We start from the raw sequence: 16,466 nt of genomic DNA, 5'->3' as shown, positions 1-16,466 counted from the left end.
ACTTAAAGTAATATGAGTGATAAAACAACTCATAACAAAATAAATTATAATTACGTAAATTTTTTGAATAAGACGAATGGTCAAACATTCGAGAAAAAGTCAACGGTGTCATATATTAAAAAACGGAGGGAGTACCAACTTGCACATTTGAAGGCTAAAGGTTATAAATTTTCTTCTCCTTTGTACTCATCAGTAGAGCAAGATCATAACCTCCATTATCACTTTTGGGCTGATTGTTTGATTGTATTGAACCAGAGAGGAGTAGAAGACTGTGTCACAAAAGCATTATATGGGCCCTAAAGATGGGCTATATGTGGCCATTCGTTTGAGCGCCTATGGGCTCCTGCTTGTGGTACAGACCACAGAACGCAGAACCGAATAACAGCGTCCATCTTGCAAATAGAGAGAACATGTGGGAGTAGTTTGTACGAACCATGTTGTTGGTGGATAGCATGAGGCCCTTCTACCAAATCTGCCGAAACCCGTGGCGAAGACTATGAAGCAAGAACGGCGAGAGACGAAGGGTCGTGCGAATACCTTGCCAGGCCAGAGGCGCCCCAGGTGAGGGGTGCAAGGCGAAGAGTATCTGCCGAAGGAAGACAACTTCGCCATGGCAAGTTCGCCCCCGCGAGGGCCGAAGAAGCCTTTCCGGCCCATCAAGCCTAGGGGCTATAAGGCCGGCGATCGCCTGACGGCCCATCAGGGGCCCATGAGCCTCCATAACATTATGTACCCCTGTAAATGTCCCTTTCGTAAGGGTAATAATGTAAATTCCCATGTATAACCTAAAACCCTAGTAGTAATAACCTGTAATGGGGATATAAATAGTCCCCTAGGGCCATGTAATGGGGGGATCCCGAAGTAAACATTCTGAAATTTATACACTCCGTTTCTTTCCAACCACTGTTGAGTAACCACGTCTTTCGACGTATGAGGTTGTCGTTTCGACAACAGCTGGCGCCGACCGTGGGGAACTCCGAGCGAAACCACTGAAAGCGAATGCCACCGAAGAAGGTCGTGAAGGAGAAGGTTACAAGGCGGAAGGAAAGCGACACCGGAGCGGACATGGCCGCCGAGGAGGGAGCAGAGCCTTCGGCGCCCGCAGCCGAAGATGGAGGAGGACCATCTGCTTCCACATATGCGCCATCACTACCGCCTTCGGCCCCAGCCATCTCTGTGCAAGTGCCGAGCGCGGCCGATGTGGCGAAGGCGGCTGCGGCGGCAAGGGCACTCCAGACTAGGGCGGAGATCCTGTCGACAAGCCAACTGTTGGTGCCCCAAGCCGCCCCGTCGCAGCCGGCAGCGGCCCCAACCGCGCTTGCCGCAGTGCAGGCCCAAGTCAGCCCTGACCCTGAAACACAAGCCGAAGCAAACATGGAAGCCATGCGACAGAACATGACACGGCTCCAAGACATGCTTCGCCAAATGTAAGAACAACAACAAGCATACGAGGCAGCAAGGCGGACCAAGGTCACGTCGGCCCCAATCCTTCAGTATTCGGCGGGATATGTCCCACCTCAAGTCCATCCGCAAGTGATGACCCAACCCTTTCCGCCACAAGTCGCGCAAGCGCCAATGTACTTCGCCCGGCAGCCATCGACTGCAGCAGCGCATCCGGCCCCTCATGTGCAACTGCAAGTTCAACCAGCCGCTGCCCAGGTACAGCATCAACCACCTGGCCAAACGTCGCAGACAATGACGGAAGGGGCTTCGGCTCTGCAGGCGCAACTCCAAGCTTTCCTTCAGCAACTCAACCAACCCCACTACATTTCAAGTACAACTCCATCGGCTCACCCGGAGGGGAATGCAAGTCAAGGTACGCCTAATTGGTTGCCGTCGAATCAACCAGGCCTGGGAGCTTCGCCGTGGAATCAAGGACCGCAGTTCGACTTCGTCAACGCTGCTCAGGCGCCAACCGTTCGGCAGCAAGCACCAACCCCAGGCTTCGGGGCAAAGCAAGCACCAATCCAAGCCGCCATGACATGGTCACAGCCAACCTTCGACCCATCCATGGCGGCTCAGTAAGTACCTCCGATCAGAGCCGGGCAGCCGAATGCTATAGCCCAACCCCACGCACAAGCCATGATTTCGCCCTTCGCCACGCTATACCCGCAGCAAGGTGCGGTAAACAGGGCGGGAGGCGAAAAGGGGCTACCGCTGAGTGGGGGAATCAAGACTCGTCCAATCCTCCCCCCCAGTTCAAATTCCCACCCGTCCCACGCTATTCAGGCGAAACTGACCCGAAGGAGTTCCTCTCCATCTACGAGTCAGCGATCGAAGCGGCTCATGGGGACGAAAATACCAAGGCAAAGGTAATACATCTCGCTCTAGACGGCATCGCCCGTTCTTGGTATTTCAATTTACCAGCCAATAGCATTTACTCATGGGAGCAATTGCGCGATGTCTTTGTCCTTAACTTTCGAGGCACCTATGAGGAGCCGAAGACGCAGCAACATCTACTCGGCATTCGCCAAAGGCCGGGGGAGTCGATAAGGAAGTACATGCGTCACTTCTCGCAAGCCCGGTGCCAAGTTCAAGACATAACTGAGGCGTCGGTCATAAACGCTGCTTCGGCTGGTCTGCTCGAGGGCGAACTCACAAGAAAAATCGCCAACAAGGAGCCACAGACGCTTGAGCACCTACTTCGCATCATTGACAGGTTCGTAAGGGGCGAGGAGGATTCCAAACGACGGCAAGCTATACAAGCTGAATACGATAAAGCCTCCGTCGCCGCTGCTCAAGCTCAAGCACAAGTTCAAGTTGCCGAACCACCTCTCCTCTCCGTTCGCCAGTCTCAGCCAACGATCCAAGGACAGCCGCCGAGGCAAGGCCAAGCCCCCATGACCTGGAGGAAGTTCAGAACCGACCGTGCGAGCAAGGCTGTGATGGCTGTCAAAGAAGTGCAAGCCCTCCGCAAGGAGTTCGACGCCCAGCAAGCGAGTAACCATCAGCAGCCAGCCCGCAAGAAGGTCCGAAAAGACCTCTACTGCGCCTTCCACGGACGCTCTTCGTACACCACGAAGCAATGCCGAAACATTAAGCAACGTGGCAATGCGCAAGATCTAAGGCCGCAGCAGGGAGCAACTGTCGAAGCACCTCGTGAAGTAGTCCAGGAGCAAACACCCCCAGCCGAACAACGCCAAGATGCACAGCGAAGGGTAATCCAAGTGATTACAAGGGCTGACCCACCAGGTCAGTTGTCCAAACGGCAGGAGAAGATGCAGATCCGAATGGTCCACAACATCACTTCGGCGGGTGAAGGGGCGCCGCAATATCTGAACCAACTAATTTGTTTTGGGCCGGAAGATGCCGAAGGAGTTATGTTCCCGCATCAAGATCCTCTGGTGATCTCAGCCGAGATAGCTGGCTTCGAAGTCCGACGAATCCTGGTCGACGGAGGGAGTTCGGCCGACGTTATCTTCGCCGAAGCATATGCCAAGATGGGGTTGCCCATCTAGGCCCTTACCCCAGCAACAGCATCGCTCCGCGGTTTCGGCGGAGAAGCAGTACAAGTTCTCGGCCAAGCACTTTTGCTGATAGCTTTTGGCTCGGGGGAAAACAGACGCGAAGAGCACGTACTGTTCGACGTCGTCGACATCCCGTACAACTACAACACCATCTTCGGCCGTGCAACCCTGAACAAGTTCGAAGCCGTTTCCCACCACAATTATCTCAAGCTCAAGATGCCCGGCCCGACAGGACTAATAGTGGTCAAGGGGCTTCAGCCTTCGGCCGCTTCAAAAGGCGATCTAGCCATAATCAACAGAGCAGTGTACAATGTTGAGGCCGAGCTGCATGATCGGCCGAAGCACGCACCAAAGCACACCCCTCACGGCAAGATAACAAAGGTGCAGATTGATGATGCCGACCCCACAAAGCTCGTATCACTGGGGGCGACATGGGCAAAGAAGAAGTTGAGAGCATCCTAGAGGTGCTCAAGAAGAACATTGATATCTTCGCCTGGAGCCCCGACAAGGTGGGAGGTGTTCCGGCAGATCTCATCATGCATCACCTAGTAGTCAAGCCGGATACCAAGCTAAGAAAACAAAAGTTGCGCAAGATGTCTGCCAATCGCCAAGAAGCGGCGAAAGCCGAAGTCCAAAAACTGCTCAGGGCGGGGGTTATTCAAGAGATTGACCATCCGGAGTGGCTGGCGAATCCAGTGCTGGTGCGGAAGTCAAACGGCAAATGGCGCATGTGTATCGATTTCACAGACCTAAACAAAGCATACCCGAAAGACGATTTCCCATTGCCACGGATCGACCAGCTTGTGGATTCAACAGCTGGAAACAGATTCATGAGTTTCCTGGATGCATATTCCGGCTACCACCAGATCCACATGAACCCGCTCGACATCCCCAAAACATCTTTCATCACTCCATTTGGCATATTTTGTCACCTCAGGATGCCTTTCGGCCTGAGGAATGCAGGAGCAACCTTCGCCAGGCTGGTGTACAAAGTCCTTTGCAAGCAGTTGGGGCGGAACGTGGAAGCTTATGTCGACGACATCGTCGTAAAAAGCCGCAAGGCTTTCGACCATGCGTCCGACCTACAGGAGACCTTCGACAATTTGTGCGCAGCGGGCATAAAACTAAATCCAGAAAAGTGCGTTTTCGGCGTTCGCGCAGGCAAGTTGTTGGGCTTCCTTGTTTCCGAAAGAGGCATCGAGGCAAATCCCGAGAAAATCGATGCCATTCAGCAAATGAAGCCTCCGTCGAGCGTACATGAAGTACAAAAGCTCGCGGGCCGAATTGCGGCACTCAGTCGATTCCTCTCAAAGGCAGCCGAAAGAGGTTTGCCCTTCTTCAAGACTCTCCGGGGTGCGGGAAAGTTTAATTGGACACCAGAGTGCCAAGCAGCGTTCGACGAGCTAAAGCAATACCTGCAAAGCCCGCCGGCCCTGATAAGCCCAGCACCAGGAAGCGAACTGCTACTATACTTAGCAGCTTCGCCGGCGGCAGTCAGTGCTGCCCTCGTCCAAGAAACAGATTTCGGCCAGAAACCGGTCTATTTCGTCTCCGAAGCATTGCAAGGAGCGAAGACAAGATACATTGAAATGGAAAAGCTCGCTTACGCCCTGGTAATGGCTTCGCGCAAGCTTAAGCACTACTTCCAGGCCCACAAAGTCATAGTACCATCACAGTACCCCTTGGGCGAAATACTCCGAGGCAAGGAAGTCACTGGCCGGCTCAGCAAGTGGGCGGCAGAGCTATCCCCGTTCGATTTGCATTTTGTTGCACGCACTGCTATCAAGTCTCAAGTGCTAGCTGACTTCATAGCTGAATGTACACCGGTATTCGCTCCCGAGCCTGAGGCCGTCGAACAATTCTGGGTGGTGTTCTCCGACAGGTCATGGTCGCACAAGGGGGCAGGCATTGCGGCAGTCCTCATTACGCCGAATGGTATGCCGATTCGGTACGCTGCAAGGCTGCAGTTCGACACAACCAACAACGCAGCAGAATACGAAGCCATTCTTCTGGGCCTAAGAAAGGCGAAAGCACTGGGAGTACGGCGCTTGCTGATCCGAACCGACTCCAAGTTGGTGGCAGGCCATGTTGACAAATCCTTTGAGGCAAAAGAAGAAGGGATGAAGAGGTATTTGGAGGCCGTTCGGTCCATGGAAAAGTGTTTCGCCGGCGTAACGGTCGAACACTTACCTAGAGGACTGAATGAGGAAGCAGACGCCTTGACGAAATCTGTTGCTTGTGGTGGCCCACATTCGCCTGGCATCTTTTTCGAAGTCCTACATGCACCAAGTGTACCCATGGACAGCTCGGAGGTGATGGAAATCGACCAGGTGAAACTGGACGAAGACCCATGCGACCGGCGAACCCCGTTTGTGAAACACCTTGAAACTGGCTGGCTTCTGGAGGACGAAGCAGAAGCAAAGCGCTTGCAACTCAGAGCCACGAAGTATAAGATGGTCTCGGGCCAGCTCTATCGCTCCGGGGTACTTCAACCCTTACTTCGTTGCATCTCTTTTGCCGAAGGCGAGGAAATGGCAAAGGAGATACACCAGGGGCTATGTGGCGCACACCAGGCCGCAAGAACAGTGGCCTCCAAAGTGTTTAGACAAGGAGATTATTGGCCCATTGTGTTGAAAGTCTGTGTTGAGCAAATCAAGAAATGCGAAAGTTGCCAGCGTCATGGCCGAAGCCAAACCGCACCCCAGTATGATTTGCAGCCCATTGCGCCAATATGGCCCTTCGCCAGGTGGGGACTGGACATCATTGGGCCGTTCCAGGTGGCGCAAAACGGGTATAAGTTCACAATTGTGGCTGTGGAATACTTCTCTCGATGGGTTGAAGCCGAACCCCTCGGAGCAATCACTTCGGCAGCAGTACAGAAGTTTGTATGGAAAAACATTGTTTGCCGTTTCGGAGTGCCAAAAGAGTTCATCACTGACAACGGCAAGCAGTTTGACTCTGACAAGTTCAGAGAAATGTGCGAACGACTTAACCTGGAAATCAGGTTCACGTCGGTCGCGCACCGGCAGTCAAATGGGGCGGCCGAACGTACAAATGGCAAGATCCTAGAAGCACTAAAGAAAAGGCTCGAGAGGGCAGCGAAGGGCAAATGGCCAGAGGAAATGCTGTCGGTTCTCTGGGCCCTTCGGACGACCCCCACAAGACCAACCAAGTTTAGCCCGTTCATGCTTCTTTATGGCGATGAGGTAATGACCCCAGCAGAGCTAGGGGCTAACTCACCAAGGGTGATGTTCTCTAGGGGCAAAAAGGGCGCGAAGTGTCACTCGAACTCTTGGAGGGGATCAGAGTCGAAGCACTCGAGCACATGCGCAAGTATGCCACAAGCACTTCGGCAACTTACAACAGAAAAGTTCGACCGACGGAGCTGATGCCTGGTCATCTCGTCCTAAGGAAGAAGGCGAACCCAGTAGCGGTTGGCAAGCTTGAATCAAAGTGGAAAGGACCGTACCTCATCAAAAACAAGTCCAGGACGGGATCCTTTCGCCTGGCGACACTCAAAGGCGAAGAGTTCGACCATTCCTGGAACGCCGCCTCTCTCAAGCGCTTCTATGTCTAGAATGGGTGGCACCCAAATCGCCAACTTATGAAAATGTACATACCGTCATGTAAGCCCTTCGGCACTATGTAAGCCTTTCGGCAAGAAAAAGAGAGAGAGAGAGAGAGAGAGAGAGAGAGAGAGAGAGAGAAAAGAGACAAAAAACTGGATGTAGGGCTATTATCCACCACGGAGGCCTGAACTAGTATAAAACCTCTGTGTCCCTCGCCTTCTTATTTTTGTGTGATTGATAATTTGTGGAAAAACCCCAAGGCAAACGCCTGATCAGCGAAAAAGGCCAGGGGGTGAAACGAATCGGCCGAAGCATCGCTCGTCGAACGTTGAAACCGCAACAGTTTTGACTTCGCCAGCTCCCAGAAGGGGGCCGAAGGCACGACTTTCGGCGAACACCCTGGTAGACAGTGCAGAAAGGGCAAAACACAATTTACATAGTAAGAATAGGCGAAGGAAAGGGAAGGTATGGCGTAATGCGAAATGAGCGAAATAATAATACGCCAAAGACTTCGACCATCAAAAAGTGGCTAAGTTTGTCGTACATTCCAAATATGCAAAAAGCCTTTTTTGGCTACAATAAGGAGGGTTACCGGCAGCCTGTCGAATATACATCGTTTGCCTCTCCAGGCAAACGCAAAAAGAAGGGAAACTACAAAAAATCTAAGGAAAGGGCGGAGGGCCTCACACCTCTGGGTGATCCTGGGCATCGCCTCCAACCTCTTCACCCGCTGCGTCCTCTCCTTCGCACCGGTCTGCCGCCTTTGCCTTCGCTAGTTGCTCAAAAGGCGCGCCTTGGCAGCGGACCAACCGTCCTTCTGCCAGAACTGTTTTCGCCACGCGCAAAGAGCGGGCGAAATATTCTGCGCACTAATCTCCCAGTCCCCCTTCGCATAGTTAGGGAACTCGGCGACGTGCTCGCAGCCGAACTGTTGCAAAAGGCCCAAGGTGAAGGCCGCCGATACGCGCGCACAGCAATCGCCGTACGCGGTGGCGCAGTCCAAAACCGAACCGCCAGCCTGCTGAGTCCACTCGGAGAAGTCGAAGGCTGAGGCATCTTCGGCAGGGACCCCTCGCACCTTCGCGCCCATGTCAGTAAGGGCGAGGCGGAGCGTTTGGCAAGCCGTTCTCGCGGATTCGGTGGTTTTCGCCATCTCCCGCGAAAACCGCTGTGACTCCTCCACAGCGCTCGCCTCGGCCTTGCTAACCTTCAGGCGAAGAGCCTCCATCTTCGGCTCAGTGAGGTTATAGTAATCAGTCAGCACGGCGGAATGGGCCTTCTCCTTCTCCAGTTCGGCCTTGAGGCGATCGACCTCAGCCCTGGCCTCTTTCCCCTTCTCCAACTCGGATTGAAGGCGCTTGACTTCAGCTTTCGCCTCTTTGAGGGTGTTGGCGAGGGCCTCCACTTCCAAGTTCTTGCGGCTAATTTCGTCGTCCTTGGCCCGAAGACGGTTCTTAAATCCGTCAAGACGGGCCCGCGCGGTTCGCTCTGTCGAACAGTGAGCCGCAAGAATCTGGATGCAGGACAGGAACGGGCGAAGAGAACAAAATGTTAATTGTGAGACACATGAGAAAAAAAACGAACGAAGAAGGGAGAAAAAGCATACCCGAACCGCCAAGCTTTTAATAGCAGAACACCCTTCATCGAATTCATTTAATTCGGTGAATAGGCTCGGGGTGCCGGCGGGTAGGACAAGATTGCTTACTCCCTCTACAAAGGGAATAAGGTCCGCCCGGGTCTCGAAATCACCAGGGGCGAAGTGGGGGCGCCGCAAGAGAATACTCCGAGGCAGATGCTTCGACGGCCGCACCCTTCCCCTTCGTCTTGACCAACGGCGAAACAGCTGGTTCACGCAAAGGGCTCCCGAAGACCCTCGCCGCAGCCGTCACGATCCGTTCGGCGGAGGCTGAAGCCCCGGCGGCGGTGCTACCGCCTGCCCCAACAACACCGAGTGGAAGAAGGGGAGCGGTCGAAAGGTCCAGACTGCGGCCAGCGGGTGAAGTCGGAGTCTCGTCAGAAGACTCGTCGTCGCTGAAAACGCGAGCGATGTCGACAAGTCCTTTCTTTTTAGAGATCTTTTGACCGGACCCCCCTTCGCCGCCTTGCCCGATGAGAACGCAACTAGGGCCTTCGCCCCTTCCAAATCCTTTCATCGAAGGGGGGAGCTGTTCGACTCCACCCTGGTCTCGTTGTGACCTGGACTTGGAGTAGGAGTGTAGCCAGGGGTGTCGACGCGGTCTTCGATCGCTTCGCTCGCGGTCTTTTCAGCCACGGCCTCCACCTCCTCTTCCTCCTCTCCTTCCTCCTCGCCGTCATGCTCTTCGGCATCGTCCTCATCGTCGGCGTCGGAGTCCGATGAAGCAGGAACTCTTCGCTTCCTAGGAGCAAGCTTCACTTGTCCGCGCATTCGCTTTCGCGAAGGTCCAACATCGTCGTCGGCTTTGTGGGGGTTCGCCCGGGGAGGTAATTCGCTGTTGTAAACTCGGTTCGCCCGCCCAGCCGCTTGTCGTGTCAACAGCTGGCTAAACTTGACGACCGACACGTCGCCGATCATCCTGCGGGCTTCGGCTTCAGCCTGGTCGAGAGTCAACGCTGCAAAAGTAAGGGGTATAGCTACATTAAAAGGTCAGACAAAGCAAAATAACAAAACACAGGAGTGTATAGCAAAAGAACAGTCTTATTGTTCGTTTCCTCAAGGAGAACCAAGTTCGGCAAACCGTCAACCTCTTCGCCTTGATCAACCGTAACTTACCATGACTGGGAGAGGGGAAAGATGCGAAGCATACAGAATTCCTCCACCAAGTCGCAGCAGCTAAGGCGGGAGCAAACCTTGCGCAGCAGAACGAACCGCGCCTCCATAGCGCCGTCCACGGCGATCTTGGGTTTCCGGTTCAGCGCAATCGCCCTACGCCGGCACCGGAGGGCTTTCGCCGAGTCGGAACCAGCCTCGAAGGGGATGGTGTGATAGAACCACCTCGCCATCCAATGGCAGTCCCACTTCGACATGGCAGCGTTCACCGGCCAGAGATCGGACCGCTCGGGGCGAACATTAAAGTTCACGCTTCCGAACACTGTCTTCTTTGTTCCAGCCGGAGTAATCACCGTCTTCGAGTTCACGGTGGCAAAAAATATGGCGCCGAAGAGCTCGGCGCTAGGCTCAAACCTGGAAGTCCGGCACGCCCAATCGAAGATGGAAATCCGAACTAGCGCCGACAGGCTCAGCTGTGGAAGCTCCACCTGGAAAAGGCGAAGGATTTCCGGCAACAACATGTTGCACGGAAACCGTAGCCCCGCCTCAAAAAAGACGGCGAACACCACCGTCCGATTGTCGACAGGCTTCGGCACCACGGCTTTCCCTGGGGCGAAAGCCTGCCCATCAACCAACGCCCCAGAGCTGACCAACTTCGCCAGCTCGACGTCGTCCACGAGAGAAACCCCCAAAAAGGCGGTGCTGTCATCATTGACCCGGCCAGGATCCGGCCCTTTCGCCGAAGCAGGGTTTTGCTTGCGAGGGGCCATGGCGAACGGCGTGTATGCGGTGGCGAAGGAGGAGAATGGGCGAAACACCTGAGGGGTCAAGAAAAGCTGTGGAAGAAAGGAATGGAGGAAGAGAGTGCACGTGGTAAAACAGCAAGTGTGGTGGTGAAAAGGAAAGAGGGGTGGGAATATATAGCTCACCCGGGCGACCGTTCGCCTACCCACCAGTAATAAAGCGCCACGTGTCGCAAGGGTAGGCGAAACGGTAAATTCCCACCGACCGAGTAGCACAGTAAAAAAGCCCACGAGGTGAAAGCCCAATACTGTTCCTTTTGGCCTGGGAAAAGAAAAAATATATATGTATATCCCACCGAATGCAGGAGGCGAAGAGCGGCAAAATAATACCAACCGCACAAATAACAAATTTTATTTACAGGAACAATGTAGGTTTCGGCAGGAACATCGGTCGAAAGGGGACGCCGCATACCATACCACATGGTTTGCACGGTCTCGGCCGAAGTTCCAATCTCACCCTTGCCCGCGAGGGGCTTGTTGGCGGATGGCATGAGGCCCTTCGACCAAATCTGCCGAAACCCGTGGCGAAGACTATGAAGCAAAAACGGCGAGAGGCGAAGGGTCGTGCGAATACCTTGCCAGGCCAGAGGCGCCCCAGGCGAGGGGTGCAAGGCGAAGAGTATCTACCAAAGGAAGACAACTTCGCCATGGCAAGTTCGCCCCCGCGAGGGCCGAAGAAGCCTTTCCGGCCCATCAAGCCTGGGGGCTATAGGGCCGGCGATCGCCCGACGGCCCATCAGGGGCCCATGAGCCTCCATAACATTATGCACCATGTAAATGTCCCTTTCGTAAGGGTAATCATGTAAATTCCCCTGTATAATCTAAAACCCTAGTAGTAAGAACATGTAATGGGGATATAAATAGTCCCCTAGGGCCATGTAATGGGGGATCCCGAAGTAAACATTCTGAAATTTATACACTCCGTTTCTTTCCAACCACTGTTGAGTAACCACGTCTTTCGACGTATGAGGTTGTCGTTTCGACAACACATGTCACGGTCCACTTGTCTTTCACATCTGTCGCGTTGTACCTACTAAGCATGTCAAGGTCTAGCAGAGCTGGAGGCTTTCAGCGAGTACGATTCGAGTACGAGAGCGGGGCATTGACCGATCACGCGACCGGTATATGGGCACATGATGGTTGCCCCCTCCTCCCACATGGCCGCTCGCGTGGACGCGTGGTGGACGAACTATCGCACGATACGGAGCGAGAGCACTCGCCCATGCAGAGGTATTCTCCGGCCGCACCATCCGCCGCCTACTCCAGATCGAGTCCCCCGTTATTACGCCCCACGTACAGACACATGGCCGCACGCTGCTGCAACATCGGTAGTACGTAGTTAGAAGATTCCGGCGAATACTGCTGCATTGCTGCCACAGTGCCCGCTGCCCAACCGACGGCAATGAAACCGATCGATCACGAGCTGAAATTGGCGCTTCCGTAGCTGAAAGTGCCGCGCGCGCGGCCGCACGTAGTCGTCGCCTCGTCGCAGGAGAGCACGGCGCCAATGCGGGCGTGAGGCGTCGTCGCCGTCTCTAACGTGGAACGCTCGCTTCCTTCGCCGCGTGCTGCGTCCAGGGGGGAGGCGCCACGGGCCACGGGGCCACGTGCCGTGCGCCTCCTGCTGTGTCCACGCTGGCGACGCCACGGACTCACGCAGGCGCGCACATGGCGCCCACGCCTGGGCAGCCTGGCGCCAATGAATCCCCTCCGGTGTGTTTTGTCTTGCCACCAACGTGTCCATGCGTCTCGGAGCTGGGGGGCACATGAGGCCTGATGACCACACGGAGAATAGGTATAGATAGATCTCTGTGACTGCCCGGCAGCTCCGGAGTGCCAGCAAGGCAGCAATCACTTGACCAGGGGACACCAGCTGCATCAGTGCACGTTTGACTCTCTCTGCTGACTACTCCGCCGTACGTACATGTAATTCACAAAACCTCTACATCCATAATTAACTTCCCTATCGTAACCGATCAATCGTCGTCCCTTGCACTCCACAGAGAGTAGAGATGTAGAGGTTGATAAGTGATAACACGCTTTATTGGAGCAAATAACAAGAAGAGATTGGATTTCTCTTCACCTAACAGGAAAAGAGAAAGAGAGAGTTTGCTATCGGTGACCGATCACAATAGTGGTACTACTTCATGAAAGGCATATAGTGTGTACCACAAACGATAACGTTAGGACTTGGGACATAAAACACAAATTCCACGAGCGCAGAACACAACAGTTAGGTAGAGACCATACCTTACTCCAAGCAGGGCCACGCTGCTCGCGAAAAACCCTTCAAAATCTGAACGTATCGAGTATTTTGAGTGGGAGTAGCTTATCTATAAACTAATCCATGCACCAAATTGCTAAGCCCGGGTCGCTTTGATGATGTTATAAAGAGTCCAGGAGGTCTCGATCGGCCGCACAAACCGGTCGCCTTTCGCTTTTGTTGAGAATTTAATCCATTTTTTTAATCCCTTTTTTCTCGATTGGTTAGGACTAATGTCAAGGATTATTCATGACAATCCTTAATTCTCATACTTTTCTTTTCGAGACCTGTTTAACCACTCAATGGATGGATCGATCTGGCTCATCAATTGATTCTGTTGGCCCAAACCTTACAATTTTTTAATAGTGTGGTGCAGGGTGCACGCCTCTATGTCAGCGTATAGCTAGGCCTCCGGTGGTTGCACCATCCCTCTCTGACCGAGTTTCTTAAATGAGGGTTAAGTATTCTGATATCAAAATGGCAACTTACAAAAGATTTATTAGGCATCTCCTTTTGAAAAAAAAAAAAAACTGGGGCTAGGAAAAAGGTCTAGCATCTTGCTTTTCTCTTGAGTCTTGACGCCAATGGTATACCTACCTTCAGAGATAGGGTTAGTTTGTACAGGCAGTAGTCAGTTCGAACCAGTAGTAAATTAATCAAGAGATTAGAGAGCTAAGAGCTTTCATTACTACGAACCGTACGGGGATATGGTTAGTTTTCTTTGTTGTCGCCATAGTTTTTAGCTACTCGGGTCCATCCTGATCATTGCCGTGGTATCATATATCAGTTCGATGTCATGGTATAGTACTTATAACCAGGATCGTATCATACAATGGCCATTGGGGTTAAAGGTCTGAACTTTTCGGTTTGCAGTAAACAAGTGTTCACGCCAGTGTCCGGAAACCTACGGATATGATGACTCCAAGGACTTAAAAAAAACTTTGCTGCACTCATAATTGTGTCTTCAACATCTTTGCTGAATTCTAGCATGGTATTTATGGTTTCCCTTTATTACTCATTGCTAGGGGCCTCACCTAACAATGGTGATCAGCAGTACTGACCTAGTTGATGGCTTGTTTTTTAGCAGTACTACCAATGGAGTTAGGCACTTTGGTTATTGCCAATTTCTCTCCTGAATCAAGATTAAACTCTGTATGGATCAGAAATGGGCACTGGATCGGTAGTGCATACCAAAGTTTTTGTGTTTTAGCATGGTAGGTAAAGACAAACATTAGGAGCTCAAATATACTAGTATGACAAAATGCCACATGCAAATATGCAGATCTGTAGTACTATAAATCTGTAATCAGTAGGAGTATCACCTTATCCACTGCTTGTGCTTGTCCATCTGAAATCTGAACTTAATCTGAGGGACAGCCTGTCAGACATGGCCCATAACCTTTTGATGCATATCTGCACTGAAGATGGGCCATCGTAATTCAACGGTAGTTTCTGCAGAGTTTTGTGAGCTAGTGAAGCAGCTAATATGTTTGTTTCAGCTGTTACTGTGCCTGTAAGCCTGCAAGTTCAGGCTCCTCTTCTTCATTGAATTGAGCTCACGCAATTCATCCTTCGGAATTCAATTGCCACCCTAGAACAGTTTTGAAACCTTATAAATTATTTGACCAGAAGTACAGTGTCCATGGGATTCACCTGTTCATGTCCATGGCTTGTTTTCAGTGTGTTCATGGCTTGTTTTCAGTGATCCTCTGCTTGTTACCGAGTCCCTAGCCCTGAACCTTGTCATCAGTGTGGAACCGGTGAGTGGTCATTGTTGAGGAGAGCGCCGAGCTCAGCAGTTGCCATTAAAAAGACAGGTCTTTGTCTTCCCAACCATTCAATACCAGGGTACCTTGTTCTTAGAAGGGTTAGCTCACTAACCTGTTGGACAAACAGAAAAAGAGCAGCACTAACCTTTAATAAACCAGATTTGTGGATAACTCCCGCTGATCCAATTGAATAAACCAACTGTGTGTCATGTTAACAGGTACTCCCTCCATCTCAAAATAGACAAACCCTAAAGTTCCGTGTCTAACTTTGACTGTCCGTCTTATATGAAATTTTTTTATCATTCGCATTTTCATTGTTGTTAGATAATAAAATATGATTAATATTTTATGCGTGACTTGTCTTTTTAATTTTTTTCATAATTTTTTTAAATAAGACGAACGGTCAAATGTTGGACACGGAAATTAGGGTTTGTCTTTTTTTTTTGGACGGAGGGAGTAGACAAGAGCTGATGAGATATTACAGCTGAACAATAATAGTTTACTTTGCTGTGCACATGGAATTATATGTTCTTTTTCTTTTTAGTTTCTGACAGAGGAGAGTGTCAGGGCAAGCCAAGTTCTTGAATTAATATACGCTGCATTTGTTGCTTGGTTCGGCAGCTACATTGCTTGGTCGATGATTTTGGGTGTGTTCTTGCAGAAAATGGCTAAGCAATGTTTCATGATGGATAGTTCTGTTAAGTGTTGACCGACATGACAGAACATACAGAAATTCTCAGTCCTCTCCTGCTTGAGCAATGAGCTGGCACTGCCGACAACTAGTGCCACTGGCTTTATGTGTGCATCTGATTGGAGCCACTCTAAACAAAATATCACTTAAACTAATCTAAGTAAACTAGTGGGCAAGCGAGCACTAGCATATAGAAATCACAAGCACAATGCTTCTTTTAGTAGCAAAGGGACGTTGATCCATCACTTCACCCATTTCCAACCTTGCCATTATTAGGCCATCTTTTGGTTTAATTAGACTGAGGTTAGCTTTAAATTGCTCCGAAAAATTTCATCTCAGCACTTTACATAACAGGGTCATCTACAGACTACAGTCTATAGGTAAGAGTAAAAGTTGTAAAGGCTGTGTTTAGTTCACGCTAAAAATAGTAGTTTAGTTGAAATTGAAACGATGTGATGAAAAAGTTGAAAGTTTATGTGAGGCCCTGTTTAGTTCTAAACTTTTTTTTTCAAACTTTCAACTTTTCCATCACATCAAAACTTTCCTACACACACAAACTTCTAACTTTTCCGTCACATCGTTTCAATTTCAACCAAACTTCTAATTTTGGTGTGAACTAAACACACCCTGAGTAGGAAGTTTGATGTGATAAAAAAAGTTAGAAGTTTGAAGAAAAAATTGGGATCTAAACACGGTGAAAACTAATGTTACACTTAGGTAGTGTTCAAATCTCCTGAAGATGAAAATAAAAATAAAGATTAAGTGTTTCACGCAAAACGATGTGGTAATAATGTGTGATTAATTAAGTTTTAATTATTACAAACTTGAAAAATAAATAAATTAACTTTCATATAGAAAGTTTTCGCACGTAACGTACCATTTAGTAATTTGAAAAGCGTGTCACGAGTATTCAAAAGTTTATTAAGACTGTTTCATAGATAAAAAAGTTCAGGCTTGTGTGCTTCTTCAGTTCCACCGGTTGCAAAGTTGGCAATAGTAGGGCCGTATTTTAAGGATACAATGGATTTTAACCGTATCGCAAAATCTGGGCATTTCACTTAAAAAAGAACTTAATTTCAAATGGTCATGATCAAATCCCTACTTGGAAAGGTTCTACTATGATGACACAGTTGGAGCCGTTCCCACGAGGCAAAG

The sequence above is a fragment of the Oryza glaberrima genome, chromosome 1 (assembly GCF_000147395.1).
Source record: "Oryza glaberrima chromosome 1, OglaRS2, whole genome shotgun sequence".
In the NCBI taxonomy this organism is placed as follows: Eukaryota; Viridiplantae; Streptophyta; class Magnoliopsida; order Poales; family Poaceae; genus Oryza; species Oryza glaberrima.
Note: the sequence above shows the minus strand (reverse complement) of the source record.